This window comes from Leptopilina heterotoma, unplaced genomic scaffold (genome assembly GCF_015476425.1).
Source record: "Leptopilina heterotoma isolate Lh14 unplaced genomic scaffold, ASM1547642v1 Lhet_148, whole genome shotgun sequence".
NCBI classification, from domain to species: domain Eukaryota; kingdom Metazoa; phylum Arthropoda; class Insecta; order Hymenoptera; family Figitidae; genus Leptopilina; species Leptopilina heterotoma.
In genome coordinates this window covers 695807-709861 of record NW_025110866.1, presented here as the reverse complement: position 1 = coordinate 709861, position 14055 = coordinate 695807, and the positions used below count along the sequence as shown (strand labels likewise).

Sequence of the window (14055 nt, the reverse complement as noted above, 5' to 3'; positions counted from 1 at the left end):
CTTAAAATTTGTATTCTCATAAAGAATTTTATCAACAAATTTTTAAATAAATGAATTCGTTTGACGAATTTTAATACAATTTTTAATAATAATTACATTTATGGAGAAATTCGATTAAAATTTTATTAAAAATAATTGAAATTCTGCGATAAGTTTTATTATTTATGAAAATAATTGAATTCCTAAAAATAATTTTATTATTTAGAAGAATAATTGAATCCCTGTAATAATTTTATTTTTTATAAAAATAATTTAATTATATTGCGAAGAAATTTATAAAAAATTTGTAAATAATTGAATTTTTGTGAAATTTTTATTATTTTTATGAAAATAATTAAATGTTTGCGTCGAATTTTATTAAAATTTTTTTTATTAATTGAATTCTTTTGGTTAATTTTTATTAAAATAATAGATATATTTAAAATCATTAAATTGAGGATAATTTTTGAAAAAATTTGAAATTTTGCAAAGAATTTTATTAAATTTTTTTTAAATAATTGAATTTTGGAGAATAATTTTATTATTTATAAAGATAATTGAAATTTTGACGAGAATTTTTTTTCAATTTTTAGAAGAATTTTATTACTTTTTGAAAATTATTGAATTTTTGCAATTATTTGATACGTTTTCCAAAATCACAGAAAAAAAATTACACTGACTGAGAATTTCTGACTGAAAATACATTTTACTATTGATAAGAAATCCATGCGAAATATTGTAAAAAATTTACTTTTTAATTTTAATTTTTTTCTTTAATTTTAATTTTAAAAAATACCAAAAAATACAACTGTTATTCGATTTTTTTATTTGAAAAAATTCATTTGTTTACTTTTCTAACTAATTTCAAATCATATTTTTATCATAATTTTTGTAGATTTTTTATTTTTTATACATAAAAATTATGATCTGAAATTAGTGCGAGAAAAATAAACAAATGAATTTTAAAATAAAAAAAATTGAATAACAATTGTATTTCTTAGAATTTTCAGTCTAAAAATAAAGTTTTTCTAAAAAAATGCTTCAAAATATGTAAAAATCAATTTTTGAATCAAAGAATTACTATAAAAATAATCTTATCGAATATTTAAATTATTTTCTTGATATACAATTAAAAATATCTTTGTACCCTCCCCTTAAGGATACGTTTAAATAAACATAATTAAAAATATCCTAAAAATTGTGTGAGTAAAATAAAATAGAATACTTGATTTAAATATAATTTTTTTCTGAGTGCATATCTAAATTAAAATTTTTATACTATGCAGCGTAAAAAAACTCTGTAACTTGAAAAACAATTAATTTCTTTTAGAAGTTTTTACTTTTGATTTTAAAAAAAAGCTATATTAAAATCAATTTCAATCACGTTTGATCTATTTTTTATGTAACCTACATATAAAATTGAACCAGAGTGTACGAAATTTTAGCTCTCTAGATTAAAAAAAGCTGCAAGCTCTAGGCGAAAAATACGATTTTTTCCAGTTATTTTACGTTCTTCTTTGACAAAGTTCCGTTTGTCAGAACTGACCATTTTTGCTGCATTTTTACTTTAAACTATAATTACAATGACTTCTCGTCAAAGTAAAATTAATTTCTAGAAATTTTATTTCTTTGAGTCTTTCATGTCAAAAAGTACCTGCAGAATTTTAGGTATTTTTTATTTATAATCATTAATCTGTACAGGAAAGTCCTAAATTTTCCTTCTCTAAGTTTCAATGGATGACCTGCTTTTCTAAGAATTATTTCGATGAAGAATTAAAAAGTTTTTTCTCAAAAATGCTATTGTAGTAAATTTTGTAAATTTTTTCTAAAATCTGCCAAAAAGGATTAAGTTTTGCATTTTTAGTTCAAAAAGTATGTATGTACTTTTTTCCATTTTTCTGTTAAAAATCAAAAAGTCCCAAATTTTTGTCCTGTAGGTTTTGTCAGTATTAGTAGAGGGGATGACCTATATTTTAAGAATAAAAAAGTTATTTCTTCGAAAACAATATTTAACACAATTTCAATAGTGATTTCTCCACATTTTTTCCAAAATCTGCAAAAGATATTAAATTTCGTAATTATAAGTCAAAATTGTGAACAATGGTGGAGGGGATGACCTATCTTTGAATAATTTCAGTCCCTTTGTAAAATCAATTAAACCCTAATGAAAGTGACATTTTCCAATTAACCTGATTAAACTTCAATATATAAAATTATAAAGCAACGTCATTTAATTTTTGTCAAACGAAAACTTACGAGTTTATACAGCACATATATATATGACATTCTCTCTATGTAAGATCGAATAACTAATTAGCTTACAACATGAAATTATTTCTGTCATAAAGAAAAGCCATATCAGTAAAGTATACGCGCACGGTAACTTTATATATATACATATATTGAATGTAATATTCAAAATGTGAACCCTTAGAAAAGCTTCTCTACATGACAGCTATTCAAAAGAAGACTCTCTCTCTCTCCCACTCACTCACCCCCATTATTATGCACATCCGTGTAGACGAAAAATGTCTGGTACAATATTAGATCTTTACGGTTTATGATTGAATTATCATTTCTATAAATAAACATATTTATACACGGTATATATGATGATATTCGCATATATAAATTGTGCGTGACATGAAACGATGTTTGACATATATTCCTCACCCTTTTCGTACTCTATAAACGAATTATGGACACACGCTATAGTCTTATCGAGCGAAAGTAGAGAAAACTAAAGAGAAGTGTGGAGTGAGAGGGGAATGGATGGGTGAAGGAACTCCGTGGATATCGATCATTTTTCGTCTCTAGGGAACTAAATGAAGTTAATTGTACCACCAAGTCTCTCTCTCTCCCTCTATCCCCCCTCACCATTTGCACTCACTACCGAGTCACTGAAATTAGTTCTCAAATTAAAGGGTTGTGATTTGTCTTTATCTTTATTCTCATGATGCATGATTTAAATTATTACGAAAATATAACGTGTACGTTTATAAAGTTAATTTATAACCCAATTATTATTTATTTATACCAAAATTATTTATAATTATTTATAATTCTCATGTAATGATACCGAATTTAATGTAATGATGCCGACTACTGATTGTTCATAATTATTTATTATTTACATCAAAAGAGTAATTTATGATTATTTATAGATAGGGGAACATAGGTTGGACCTTAGTCAAGGTAGGACCCCCCACAGAATAATGAATACTAAATGTATATTATTTATAAATTATTGTTTATTGATACCGGAAGAATTATTTCTAATTATTTATTATTACTATTTATATGTAAAATTTAATATCGAAAGAATTATTTACCTATAACTGTTCATAATAATTACTTATTGATTTAAAGAAAAATAATTTCTCATTATTTATAAATACTAAACGTTATGTTATTTATAACTATTATTATTTATTTACACCAAAATTATACAGAACTTAGTCAAATTTTTTCGCTTTTGACCTAAAGTTTGAGGTTACGTTCCCTTTCGTTTTGTGAATTTTGGCCTAAACAAAACAAAACGAAACGAAATTCACAAAACAAAAATACTTTACTTTCGAGTTTTGAGCTAATTTTCAAGTTTTCGTTGATCTCTGTACGAAATTTAATCTACATTTTTGAGTATATTTAATTCTTGACCTTCAAATTTTGACCTAAATTTAGTTTATATTTCCCTCTTGACCTACGAGTCAAACTTTATTTTAATATTTTAAATACATTACAAAATAAAGATTCAATTCAATTCTTTGACTTTTGACCTGAAATTCATATTTATTTAGTATTTTTGACCTTTGAATTTTGATCTAAAATAATTAAATATTTTTCTCTTCATCTAAGGATTAAACTGTATGTAAATATTTAAAATACATTAAAAAGTGAAGATTTCAATTCTACAATTTTTGACCTGAAATTTATAGTTATATTTGCATCTTGTGCTTCGAATTTTTGCGTAAATTTAGTTTATATTTCCCTCTGTCCTACGAGTTAAACTCTTTTTTATTATTTTAAATACATTCCAAAAAGAAGATTCAATTTAACTCATTGACTTTTGACCTAAAATTCATATTTATGTAGTATTTTTTACCATTGAATTTTGACCTAAAATAAAAATTTTTTTCTTGACCTACGGATTAAAATTTATTTAAATATTGAAAATACATTAAAAAATTGAAGATTTAATTCAATACGTCAATTTTTGACCTAAAATCAATTTATTTGGCTTCTTGACCTTTGAATTTTGACCTAAATGTTGTTTATATTTATGTATTTACTCATTTATTTATTGAAATAAATAAATTTAACCTACTATTTAAATTAAATTTTAATATTTTAAATACTTCAAAAAATAAAGATTCAATTTAATTCTTTAACGTTGACCTAAAAACCATATTTTTTAAATTTTCTTGACCTTTGAATTTTGTTCAAAAATAAATAAATATTTCTCATAACCTACGTATACTGTATTTGAATATTTTAGACACATTTCTTTAATTTTTGACCTAAAATTCATGGTTCTATTTGTCTTCTTGGCCTTCGAGTAAAAATTCGGAGGTCAAGAAGACAAATAGAATATACAATAATTAAAAATTTTTATCTTGGCCTACGAATTAAACTATATTTAAATATTTAAAATACATTCAAAAACTAAAATTCTGTTTAATTCTTTGTCTTTTGACCTAAAATTCATATTTATTTAGTATTTTTGACCTAAAATAATTAAATATTTTTCTCTTGATCTAATGATTAAACTGTATTTAATAATTTTAAATACATTCAAAAAGGAAAATTCAGTTCAATTCTTTGTCTTTTGACCTAAAATTCATATATATTCAGTATTTTTGACCTAAAATAATTAATAAATTTTCTCTTGGCCTACGAATTAAACTCTATTTTAATATTTTAAATAAATTTCAAAAAGAAGATTCAATTCAACTTTTTGACTTTTGACCTAAAATTCATATTTATTTAGTATTTTTGACTTTTTAATTTTGACCTGAAATACATATTTTTCTCCTGACCTACGAATTAATATTTACTCAAATATTGAAAATACATTAAAAAATGAAGATTCAATTCAATTCTTTGATTTTGACATAAAAATAATAGTTATATTTGTCCTCTTGACCTTCGAATTTTGACCTGAAGTATAATTAAAAATTTTTTCTTTGACTTACGAATTTATCTCTGTTTAAATATTTTAAATACATTTCAAAAGAAAAGTTCAGTTCATTGCTTCGACTTGTGACCTAAAATTTATGATTATATATTTGACCGAAAAATGTTGACCTACGCTTCGAGGTTATGTTTTTCTTTCGAAACAATAATGATTAAATTTTATTTCCTTTCTATAGAGATTTTTCAACTGAAAAGTCAAGAATGTAACAATAATATTATAAAATTATGATATCCAATAAATTTCAAAGAGGAAAAAAGAATGAAATTTCCTATTAAAATGATATTTTCTATTTTCAAGAATATAATGGAGCTGGTCGGTCAATAACTCCGGTGTCTTTAAAATATAGAGAAACGTTACTTGCAATAATAGGAGAACTTGCCGGCTACCTAATGGAAGCTAGGAAACTTCAGGCACAAATTGCATGACTCGCGGAAGAGAAACGGTAGAGACGAACAACAAAGTACCCTTCACTTGCTTTTATCCTTTCTTGGATTTTCGATCTTACCCAAGAATAGAAGTTAGCTCGAGGCAGATTAGATTGCAACTTGAATGCGAGTTTGCGTTTCATTTACTTTTTTAAAAAGTCATTCGAATAGAATGCGACTGGTAAGCATTTGAAATTGGCTTGGGAAATTAATTATTATATATATATACATTTGTTTTTCTTTTTTTGATGAAGCTGGTTATAATATCAAAGAATAATATTGTGAGCATAATATTTTATTTTTTTAGAAGTTATTCGTTTGTTATGGAGGAGAGTTGGAAGATTGTTTATTTTGAATGTTAGTAGGAAGAAGAGGGATAACTTGATAATGAATAGAACGCTTTTATACACTTTTTATTTTAAGTTTAATTTTATGCATTGTATATTGTGACTCAGTTTTTAACTTCTAAAGTTCGACTGTACCTATTTTCTACTTTCTACATTCCACTTCTTGTTATCTACTTGCCACAGAGATTTTTTCCATTTTCTACTTCTCTCAAACATACATTTCACTTAATATATTCTACTTTCTACAGTTTTTTCTTACCTTCTTTCTACTTTCTACATTCAATTTGATATTTCCTACTTTCCGATATTTTATTCATTTTTCCTGTTTTTTTGCTTCCTACTAGTCTGCCTCTGCCTTATTTCTAGCATATTCCCTACTTTCTATAACTTTCTTCTACTTTCTATTTTGGATTTTTTCATTTCCGTTTTCTACTATCCATTTTCTACTTGTCGCTTCCTACTAGTCTTACTCATCTTTTTACTTTCTACTTGCTATTTTTTACTTTGGACTTCACCCTTCTCACATTTTACTTTTAATATATTCGACTCGCTTTCTATAGTCTTCCTATTTCCTACTTCTTATATTCTACTATTTTAATTCCTACTATTACTACTACACAAAAAGTAGAAATTATGGACTAACTAGAAATTTAATTAGAAGAATTAGAATTAATTAGAATTTAATTAGAATTCATATTAGAAGTTTTCTGTTATTACATATTAAAAAATTTTGACATAGAAAGTTTGGATTAACTAACGAATTAATTTAGTAGGAAATGGAGATTTTTTTTTTATTTCCTATGAAGAAATTTTGATAAGAAAAGTAGAAAGTATGGCTTAACTAACAAATTAATTTAGTAGAACGTGGAATTTACATTTTAACTTCTTATTAAGACTTTTTTTTATAAAAAAAAAGTGAAAAGTATGGTTTATCCAACAATTTAATTAGTAGGAAGTGAAGTTTATTTTTATTAAAGGATTTAGACGGAAAAAGTAGAAAACATGGATTAAGTAGCAATTTAATTAGTAGGAAGTAGAAGCTATTAAAAAATTTTTATATACGAAGTAGAAAGTTTGGATTAACTAACGAATTAATTTAGTAGGAAGTAGAGATATTTTTTATTTCCTATTAATAAATTTTGACAGAAAAAGTACAAAGTTAGGATTAAGAGACAAATTAATTTAGTAGCGAGTACAATTTATATTTTCACTTTCTATTAGGAGTTTTTGATAAAAAAAAAGTGGTGGTCTGTCTAACAATTTAATTAGTAGGAAGTACGTGGAGTTTATTTTTATTGTCTATTAAAAGATTTAGACAGAAAAAGTAGAAAATATTGATTATATCCATTTAATTAATAGGAAGTTAAGAAGTAGTAGGAACTAGGAAGTCGAGGACACTTTTCACTACCTAGTAGGGAATTAAAGGTTACTTTCTATTCTACTGTTTGCGAAGTTGAAAAGTAGTAGAAAGTATGAAGTGGGAAGTAGAGGTCGCTTTTCACTACCTAGTAGGAAGTAAAAGTTACTTTCTACTTCCTACTAAATTAAAAAATAAAAAATAGAAAGCAGAAAGTGGTGCTTACTTTTTACTTCTTCTGTGAACTAATCTAAACTATTTTCTTCTCAATCTGAACTAAGAAAAGGTTGTATTTTACTGCATCTATTATGTTAACACGTAGTATTAAGTAGGAAGCATGAATTTAAATACCAAAAGTAAAAAATAAGAACCAAATTAAAACATTCCCACACAGAACGTAAAAGATACATATATATCTAGTTAAGAATTAAAAGTGGCTCTCCCAGACTATAAGAATTACAAAGTGAAAAAGTCAAAAATTAAAAAAACCTTGAAGGTAAAAAGTAAAATGTACAACGTGAAAATTAGAATGCAAAAAGTGTCAAAGCTTACGTAATCCCAACATGTAGATGTAAAGAAAAGAGCAGATATATGCAAATTCCTCTCGAAAGGATAATTAAAATATGAAAAAAAAATTTTTTTCTTTCTCCTACGAATAAATATAATTTAAAGTCCACAAGAAAAAAAATCGTATCAAATATTCTTTTTTTTTCTGTAACAAAAGAGAAGGTGGACGAGGACAAGATGGAATACAAAGAAATTACATGATAATTCCATTAGAAATCTCGATATCGGATTTTCCAAGAAACATGTCACTCGACATTTAAGGTCGAGTTTGTTCGGTGATAGAGTATCTAACATTCCTGTCGGAGAAACAGGTACCTTATTAGAGGTATTATGCTAGGGCGACAATGCTCCTTCCTTGAGACACGTTCTGCTTCCGTAAGGACTCTAAGGACACGTACTTTCTCTGTACGTGTACGAGATCACTTCTGTCACACTTTCCTCATTCCATTTTCACCCTCACCCCTTCTTCTCTCTCTCTCTCTCTCTCTCTCTCTCTGTACACATACATGTATATATGCAATGCACGTTTACACCGACGTTTCTCGTAAACAAATTAAGTTTGCTTTTACCTAACGGATTGTTTGTTGTTTCTATTTTTTTTTGTGTTTTTTTTTGTAACATAAATCAGAAAAACAATTTTCTCAACAAACTTCTCGTCATGAGTCGCAGGGACTTTGAGAGAAAAAAAATTAATTCTCAATTTTATTCTCTTCTCGACATTTTTACAATTTCACAGTGAAATTAATCAACGTCATATATATTTTGTTTTTCTCTCTTCTTTCGATGTAATTTTTCATTTATTTAATTTTCTAAATTGTTTATTTGATAAACGACAATACTCTGTTTGTAGTACAATTTTTTTTTTCTGGGGAGAAAAATTTCATTTCAATAAAGAAACTAATTTTTAATAAAAAATGGGTAATAATAATGATAATTATTATTATTCTACTACTTATTAGTTTATTCATTATAACTTTAATAATAATTAGTTTATAAATTATTTATTATTATTTATTACAGTAAATATTTTTAAAATTATTATTTTATTGATTATTGCTGTAATATTTTAATGATAATTATTTTAAGAATAGTAATTATTTCAATAATAATTATTTTAAGATTAGTAATTATGTTATTACCTTTTATTTTAAATTTAATTATTATATCCATTTTATTATCAAAATTACAATTTATTTAATACAAACTTAAATTCTTGTACAATTTCGGATTCAAAATTAAAAAAATTCACTTATCAAGTAATTAGGTAATTAATTATTCTTTATTGGTTTTAAAAATTATAATAATATTGTTTGCAAGATTTCAATTACTTTCAACACAATTTTGATGAATAGTAAAATTCTTCAGAGGAATTTAAGTAATTCCAATACAATTTTTATTGAATTCGTTATATTAAATTCTTCAAAACAATTCAATTATTTTTTTAAATTTTAAGAAAATTCTTCTGAAAAAATTAATTATTTAAAAAAAATTGTTTACTTCAATTCAAAAAATTATTTTAAAAATTAAATTCTTCGCAAGGATTCAATTATTTTTAGAAATAATAAAATTCTTCGCTGGAATTTAATTTATTCCAATACAATTGCAATTAAAATTTGTCTAAAAATCTCAATTAATTTTTAAAAATTTTAAGAAAATTTCTCATAAAAATTTTATTATTTTCTAAACTTGTGATTAAACTCTTGAAAATAGTTTGTTTTCTTTACAATATAAATTAAATTTCTCCTAAAAATTTAATTATTTTGAAAAATTCAAATTACTTTAATTCAAAACAAATTCATTATTTAAAAAAAATTTAATATAATTCTTCGCAAGGTTACAATTATTTTCAGAAATAATAAAATTCATGACAGGAATTTAATTATTTACAATATTATTTTAATAAAACTGCTCAAAAGAATTCATCTATTTCTTAAAATTTCAAGAAAACGCTTCTGAGAAATTCAATTATTTCAGAAAAAATTTGTTTTAATTCAAAAATTCATTTTAAAAATTAAATTCTTCGCAAGGTTTCAATTATTTTTAGAAATAATAAAATTCTTTACTGGAATTGAATCAATTCTATTACAATTTTAATTAAATTTGTTGAGAAAACTCAATTATTTTTTAAAACTTTAAGACAATTTCAGGTAGAAATGCAATTATTGTTAAAAGTAGTAATTAAACTAATGAAAAGAATAATATTTAAAAATTTTAAGAAAATTATTCTTAAAAATTTAATTATTTAAGAAAATTGTTTGTTTTCATTCAAAAATTTATTTTAAAAATTAAATTCTACGCAAAGTTTTAATTATTTTTAGAAATAAGAAAATTCTTCGCTGGAATGCAATTAATTTCAATACTTAATGGATAATTATGTAACTTCTAAAATTTTCTTTTAAAAAAAGTATCACACAATTTATTTTTTAAATCTGAATATGTGACGCTCCACGAGAAAAGGGACCTTATGACAAGAGTAAATAAGATCCCTTTTCTCGTGGAGCGTCACATATATAAAAATTGCAATAATTATTAGGTATTCTATTATTATTTTAATTATTATTTATTAGTATTATTATTATTATTATTAATTATTATTTTATTAATTTTTATAATAATATTATTTTTATTATTATTATAAAAATTTTAATAGTAATAATTAAAAATTTAATTCTCCTATAATTTCTCTTCATAATTTTACACAAAATTGATTTTCGTAAAATTTAATTCTATCAATTTTCAGTGTTGAATTTCATTAAAGATTAAAAATATATACACAATATAAGTCGGGTCCATTAATTAATGAGGATCGTCTGGGTGTTTTTGCTCATTAAGAAGAGATCAGTTGCAATCCTATTAAATTTTGCACACAGTAAAATCCTTCCCATGAATTAAGCGTCTCATTTCTGTTTTCACGCAAAGAAACTCTGCCCCTCACTTTCCAGCACCTTTGAAAAAAAAAAAAAAAAATTAGGGGGAGAGAGAGAATCGTTTTCGTAAACGACTTAACTCGGTAAAGTAAGAGTTCTTCTGCCGGGGAAAAGTACACTCGTTTATTGGCCGTAACGCGAAAAAGATCAAACTAGCTTTTGTGTTGAAAATTCACGACAGTAAATAGCCTGCAAGGGGATCGACTTGTCTCTCATTCTTGGCTAGTCCCTGCTTTCAGAATTCCTCTGCATACTCGTCTTTCTCTCTCTCTCTCTCTCTTTCTTCTTTCTCTCCCTTTGACTTGCCCGAGCTTTTTTAAAGCTGACACTTCAAGCTGATACACACATACGACATTTTTTCATTTAAACGTCTTGAAAAATTCCTTTCTCCAAAATCTGTTTATATCATGTGTGACGAGAGAAAAAAATCGGATAACTAGATTGGAATCAAACTGTTTTTTCTTTTGTGAGTTTTGAAATTTTTTATTTATCAAAATTAGAAAAAGGAATTTTTTAATAAATGAGAATTATAAATGATTTTAATTTTTATCGATAATGCCGATAAATTTTTAAAATAATAAATTATAAATACATAGTCCAACCTTGACTATTAGGTCTAACCTTGAGTAGGTTTTTTTTCGACATGTTTATAATTTTATAAATTTAGTCAAATCAATTTACAATGGTCAGCAAAAATGTTTCCCTTTTGCAGATCTTTTCAACAATATAACTCAATTGCAAAAGAAATTTTTATTTACCTCTTGTTTAATTTAAATAAATTTTAAAAAAATGCAAAAGCAATGTTAACTAACAGATTTTGAGGTATTTTTAATTTTTCGAGCTATTTACAAAAGGGAAATAAAAATGGAAACAAAAAATTTAAAAATAATTTTTTGTTCCAACAATTAGTTTGGAAAAAATTTTTTCAATTCGAAAATGAATTTTTCTCTTGATCAAAGTCATTGTTGAAATTTTATTGACGTCATTCTAGAGAAAAAGAGGCGAAAAATAAATTGAAAAAAAACAGCAGAAACAAAAACTGACCTTTTCACAGGAAAATATATTGGAAATAATAAAATAAAAAAATAGGTAAAAATTGTAAAAAAAATATTGAATAATATTAAAAAGTAATTACTAAATCTCTTATATTTATTAAAACTTTTAGAGCTAAATTTTTTTTGAATGTGTAAAATAAATTTCTATCAATTTTTCCTTTTTGTAAAAGGAAAAGAGAATAGAATGAGTGAAGTTTCTCGCTCGTTCCCTCATTAAATGATGCTTTAAAATTTATTTCTGACAAAATGACTTTATGTGTTTAAGACATTATTAATTTTTGCCTCAAGAAACAGCTTCTTAAAAGTGAATTTCTTCACTGAGAAAATAAAACTTTATCTATAGTTAAAAGCAAACTTTTTAACTACTTAAAATATAAAGTTTGTCTATATAAAAATATTTTTTTGTCTACTTAAAAATAAACTTTACACACAAAGGGCCACGGGAGAGTCAACAAAAATTCTCTAGGGAGAATAAAACATATAAAAATAAAATTATAACAAAAAAAAAAGAAAACCTCCAGTCGGAAATAATATTGAAAAAAGTTCATTGCTTTCTAGAAAATATAATTATTATTAATTTCGCACTGTTTCTGAATTAGAATTATTTAGAAAAAAGGTGGTGTTTTTACTATTAGAACGAAACAAAATAGTAGAACAATAATTATTATTTTTATTATTATTCATGTTGCCAAATTTTGTTTATGAAACAATTTCATTATTTAATAAATTTTAATAAAATTCTTCGCAAGGTTACAATTATTTTCAGAAATAGTAAAATTCTTGACAGGAATTTAATTATTTTCAACATAAATTCAAAAAGATTGATTAAAAGAATTCAACTATTTTTAAAAATTTCAAGAAAACGCTTCTGAGGAATTCAATTGTATTTAAAAAAAAATGGTTTACTTCAATTCAAAAATTTATTTTAAAAATTAAATTCTTCGCAAGGTTTCAATTATTTTTAAAAATAATAAAAGTCTTAGCTGGAATTTAATTAATTCCTTTATAAATTTAATTATTTTCAATAAATTTAACAAAATTCTTCGAAGCAATATTCAAATATTTTTAGAAATTTCAAGAAAATTATTCTTAGAAATTCAATTATTTAAAAAATATATAATTAAATTCCTGGGAAGAATTCAATTATTTTGATTACAATTTAAATTGAATTTCTCGTAAGAGAAAATTTGAAAATTTCTTTTCAATAAATTTAATAAATTTCTTCGAAACAATTGAATTATTTTTAAAAATTTGATAAAATTCTTCTCTAGATTCTTATAAAGAGTTTCAATTATTTTAATTTAAATTCCTCGAAAGAATTTATTTAGGTAAATAATATTTATTTTCAAAAATTTTAATAAAATTCTTCAAATAATTGAATTATTTACATAGTTTTCAATAAAATTCTATGTGGGAATTAAATTATTTTAGATTCAAAATTATAAAAGTTACAAAAGTAACTCTTTTTTTTAACAAAAATGTTATCTTCTAAAGTTAAAAAATAATTCACCTAATGGATAATTATATAACTTCTAAATTTTTCTTCTAAAAAAAGTGGTACATAATTTATTTTTTAAATCTGAATTAGTAAAAATTTCAATAGTTATTATTGTTCTATTAGTTATTATTATTTTAATAGCAATTATTTAACTAATTTTTATAATAATAATAATGTTTCTGAATTAAAATTATTTAGAAAAAAAAAGATTCTAAAGTTCTGAACGTTCAAATGAACAAAAATTTATTTATTTCTTCAACAAATTAAATTTTTATTGCAATTATTTTGCGTCTCTATCAAAAAAATTAATTACTCAGTTTCTAAACGTAAAATTTCAATTTGTAAATTTTTTTTGTGATTAGTAATTCATAAAAATATCTTCAATAAAAAATATTTCGTTCATTTGAACGTTAAAAACTTGGGGATCATTTAAATAAGGTGATAATTAGTTTTGCTGTTTTTACTATTAAAACGAAATAAAATAGTAGAACAATAATTATTATTTTTATTATTATTCATGTTGCAAAATTTTTTTTATGTCTAACTAGAATCTTTTCTGTTGATATTGGTCCAATATTCAAATTTGAGGCATCGCACTAGATGAAACTGAATTTTTTCCCTCAAAATTCACTATCAGGATAGAATATTGATGACAGAATCAATGAATACGATGAATATTATTAAGATAAATGACTTTCTAACAATT

The 14055-nt window shown here is 23.6% G+C and overlaps 1 protein-coding gene across 3 annotated transcripts in view; it reads right to left on the bottom strand.

Annotated features, from left to right (window-relative positions):
• Window positions 1-14055, bottom strand: part of LOC122498345 (cubilin-like) — a 247097-nt gene that overhangs the window by 218340 nt on the left and 14702 nt on the right. The window lies entirely within an intron of this gene.